This window comes from Acyrthosiphon pisum, chromosome A1 (assembly GCF_005508785.2).
Source record: "Acyrthosiphon pisum isolate AL4f chromosome A1, pea_aphid_22Mar2018_4r6ur, whole genome shotgun sequence".
Classification (NCBI taxonomy): domain Eukaryota; kingdom Metazoa; phylum Arthropoda; class Insecta; order Hemiptera; family Aphididae; genus Acyrthosiphon; species Acyrthosiphon pisum.
Window position 1 is genome coordinate 45,579,931 of NC_042494.1, and position 5,549 is coordinate 45,585,479.

The window sequence follows — 5,549 nt, forward strand, 5'->3', positions numbered from 1 at the left end:
AGGAGCCTTTTATTAAATTTTCAAGCTTTTTTAATCAACAAATAAAATTTTATTGATATTTTAAAAAAAACTAAAAAAATGAAAACTGACAATGTCAGTAAAGAGCTCAAAATAAGTCAAAATATTTTGAAAATGTTATGGTGTATAGAAAATGCTAATATAAACATTCAGTCAAAATTTGACTGTGATATAGATTTATGGACGGTAGACAAAATCCGTACCTACCTATAAACTGACTTATATAGTTCTATATAAATATCGGCGTAACGCGTATATTATCCACACAAAAATATTAAATGGCTAAATTTATGATAGGTATTGTATTATTTATAATATAATATAAATTATTATTGTATAGTATAATTTGTCTTATAGGTTTACATAATCATAATAATATATCATATATATTTTTATATGTAGGTATACATATACTTATAATTTATGAATTTATAATGATATGCTTGCTAAAAAATGGAAACTGATTTTTATCTTCAAGCCAGTAACTACTAACTATAGGTTATTGAGAAATCGTTTCCGTTGCGTGTTGCGGATTCACATCATCTAATACATGATTACATGAATATTGAATACATGATGGATCAAACAACAATGTGTCGTTTCACTGATAATATAACTAATAATATAAATTATAATTTTATGATAACAATTAAAATAATAATAATAATAAAATAAAAAATAAAAATAATTGTTTGAAGCATGAACTAAGACTAATACTATTACTATTACTAACTACTCTTAGTTTATGGTTTGAAGTCACTATATAGGTACATAGATAAATTAAAATAATTAATTACGATAAAATATTAGTTTCCTCCACAGATAAATAAATTCTTATTATTTTATTTAGCTATGAATTTGAACTATATATTGTACATCATTATAATAACATACCTAATAATATAATGAGTAATAAGTATTACTTTATTTTACATTTTCTCACAGTAGGTACATTTATTGGGTATTTCACAATAACTTACTGTTCTCTTTTATATAAAGATACTAAGGTAGGTACTAATATTATCTAAGTATTCACTAATAAGGTAACAATCGTAGGTAATTAATTTATTGTACTTAACATAAATACACTTATAATTAAAACAAATAAATGCTTATAATATGAACCTATTGACTAACCGTACATAAAAAATAATGTATATTTATATGTAGTATATATTATGATGTACATGTGATTCGTGGCAATTTAGTAGCCACTTCTGCGAGTAATTGCAAATTGTAATCTTCATTTTTGGGTTCAATATTAGTTTCTGATTCGAGCAATTTTTTGGTTGTTTTGCTAAAAAATAAAATCTATAGGTAAATACACTTAATTTAACCTCTGATTGATTTTTTGATTAACATTGCTATTTTAATTTTTAGTTACATGCGTATGTTTTCTATTAATAAAGTAATAATAAATTGTATTACCTATTCGTTAAAACATGATAAAATAAAAATTAATTAACCAAATAGCAGGTGTAATATTAAATATACAAGTGCTGTAGGTATTAATATGATTTTTTAAAATAATAATTAGGTCATTTGATGAATGGTAACAAAATTCAATATTATTATGGCTATACGCCCATACTGTGTTTAAACATAGGTATGCACAATAAAGATCACTGCAAATAGATTTTTAATAATTTAATATTATAAGTTTTATGTTATAAACTTACAACGTATAAGTAAACAATATATTACAAGTATTAATAGTAGGTGACAATAAAATTATAAAATAAATAATATAGGTACCTAAGTTATAATTCAGACTGTCAGACAATAATACAATAACATAAATTACTGCGTTATAATAAGCCATAGACGTATATAACTATTATTGACTATTGTAATCACGTTTTATTTCCTCTACAAATGCATTTAAAAATGATTCTGAGCGAAGGTGGTCTGTCAGTCCATATTGCAATTAATTATTATTATTGTTTATTTTAAATTATATAAATAGGCAATCTTTTAAAATTAATCTAAGTATTTTGAACATTTTATTATGCACCTACCTATATTAAAATATAATAATATACGCTCACGTCATGTAAGTCCCCACGAATATTTTTTAAATACAAAAATAAAAACTAAGTTTATCAAAAATATTTAATTTTGTTAAACATTTAAATTCAAATATCTATTAAAAATATCTTTTTAAATTTAAATAATATGAAACAACTTATGAGAAACATTGTATTCAATTTTCAAGCTTTTTGACCGAAAGAAAAATATCTTAAAGACATTTATGAAAAAAAAAAACTAAAAAATAATTAAAAAATGTCACATGTCTATAAGTTTATTGCTTAAAGAATGTTTTGAAAATCATACCATGTACTGAAAATGCTATTATAAACATTTCAAATATCTATGATTATTCGTTTTGGAATTATAATAACATAATAAGTTCAATTTTGTCGAAAACCGATTTTTATTAATTTTCATTTTTCTCGATTACTTTGAAAAGTACTGGGAATTCATTACTTTTAACCCCCCAAAATACAAACTAGATACAATTTTCTACCAGATACAACTCTCAAAGTTGAAAATAATATATTTGTTTATATGTTAGCAGACACAAAAAACACACATCACTGTAAAATCAATATATTCATTAACCATCGTTCTGCTTAGAATCTAAAATAAAGTTAGAATACATGATGAGAATTTATAGTTTTGAAGGAGGTTCTTCGATTGTGCTCTAACAGTCTAACTATCTAATCCCCCTATCTGTCTCCTATATGGCTATATCTATAAATATTTTATTACGTTTTAAGAATTATTTAAAATACAAACATTCATAGTTTTTCTAGTTTTAGGTTTATTACTATTTACTTTTAAGTTATTATAGTAAGTTATCACTAGGTACTAATTATCTCATCATTAATATCTCAACCTATTTATATAATAACCTACGCATTTTCGCATTCAAAACTACATCACTATAGGCACTATGTAGGTTTGTTTTAAACTTTAAAGGCTTTATCATAACTATAGTATTCATACCATTGAGTTTTCTTTTCAAAATGGTGAGCAAAACTGTTACGAGTGAAACACGTAAACTTTTTAATTTTCAATAGTATTAGACTTTTGTCTATATCCTTTTCCTTTAAAATGTTTGGAAGAATTCTACGACGACTATTTATGAACCAATTGTAAATCTATACGATTAGGACATTTTTTAAATACATCATTATTATTAAAGATAATTGTAGTATTAAAAAAAGTATAATTTATATATTATATATGTATATAAATTATATTAAGTAGGTACCTACTTGATTTTTAGTAAGATTTGTAACTTCCATTAAAATTTTCTTTGTTGATTCGGATGGATAGGGGTTGGTGCAATTTTCTTCAAGCCATCTAGTTAATATATTGACGGCAGCTTTAGGTAAATTTGGTCTCTTCTGTGGTCTTACCGTAACTTGAAGTTTCCTGTTGAGTTTAGCCATATTTATTCTACTCGTGCCAATTTAATTTAGAAATTTATTATTTACAGCAAGTAATTTAAATATTACTATTAGTTAAACGAAAGAAATTAAATGAAAAGAGTATAAGTTGTTATACTAGGTATATAGTATAATACATAATAAATATTGTTCTTGTATATTAATTATTGGTCAGATTAGTTGTTCCGGTATACCGGCTAATTGTAAAAGTCAAACTCTACTGCTGTCAAAACCTATTTATAGTAGAGGCATGTGTTCTAATCTAAATGTCAAAGAGAACAAATTTCGTGAAGTGCTTGAATGGACATCGCTGTATTAACTATTGCATAGTATATATTATTACACCTACCTATTCATGTTTATTATATTATACAATAAGTTCGTCTTATTCAGTGAAAAATGAAAATATAATATTGATTTTATAGGGATACAATTATAGGGATACAATTATAGGGATACAATTATAGGGTACAATTATACCGCTACCACTTTTTCCGATATATGCTACTGATATACAACCGAAAACCGATATAATTACAATTTAAATATTTAGTGAAAATCATGAACCAATATTCGAATAAAACTAATATCACAAACTGATACGTATTTTATTAAACCTATACTACATAAATATAACTAATATATAAGCATTGATTATTAATAATAAATTAATAAATACATATATTAGTAGTTATACCTAAATAATATGTGGAACATATTTTTTTCATTTTGATCGAAAATAGTTTATTTAATGTTTTAAATAATTGAATTAAATAAAACAAGAAAAACGAGAGTGTCACTCTGCTGTACCTATAGTAAGTGTCAAGTGAAGCTTGAACCTCGCCATGCAGTAAGCCACTGTAGTGATTGTGTTAAAATGTTCAATAATAAGTCATTGTTTACGATTTAGAGTGGAAACGGTCTGTCGTCATAAATAATGTTTACAAAATAGGTAATTGGTGATTTTAACGAATTTCGTAAAAATTTGAAATTCTATTAATGTGGCTTTTACGCATAAATTTTTTTTTTTTAATTCATGTTAGGAAAAGTTATGCGACAACATATAGTATACACACAAATGTAATCGGTACATTTTTAACATGAAGGTATGAAAAAAAAATGAATTTTTAAGTCTATTTTTAACTACAAATTAGTTAGTGCATTTTTGCACACGTTTTTTGGCAATTTTTCACCAAATGTTTATATGACAATTTTCCATACATCATACAATTTTCTTTTTAAACTATTTATAGGTAGCCATAAGAAATTTTAGATTTTTTAAATTATTTTTTAAATATTATCGATAAATAATTTTTCGTTGGGTAAAAAACTTGTAAATATTTTACAAGGTTCTTCATAAGTTGTTATTAGTACGTAATTGAGAAAAAGTTGAGCCTACAATATTTTTTTATGAGCGTCTGATGAAGTTAGAAATTTGCATTGTGCAGTGGAGCTGGATTCCAAGTGCCCACCTTTTTTTCGATCATATTGTAAAGTAATATTTTAACTCCCAAAAGTACCAATTAAAACCTAAGTGTTAGTTGTAATAGAAAGTTCTATAGTAATAGAAACCTCCACCAAAGTCGAAGATCAGAGCAGTCCTGTAAAGTATTTAAGTAAAAGTATTCAAATACTTTTTTAAGTATTGAATAGCTTTTTAAATACTTTCAGCATGAAGTATTTTTAATGGTATTTTAAATACTTTTTTTTTGTATTAAATACTTTTTGATATTGAATACTTTGGTTTTTTATTTCGAACATTTTATTTTGATTCGAAATTATTGGTTGGAAAAATATTTTTGTTAACTACAATAATAGAATAATAGTTTTATTTAATATTCTATATTTTTGTTTTAGCCGAAGCCCAAAGGTTTGTGAAAACCAGATTTCTAAATAAAGTTATTGAATTTTGAATAACAATATTCTCTTTAAAACTATTAGATAACTATTAGATTACCTACTACCTATGTGTTTATATTACGATAATTAGAAATCAACTTTAAAAATCAAAAGTATTTGAAAAGTATTCCAAATACTTTTTCAAAGTATTTGAGTAGTATCTTAAAAAAAATGTAT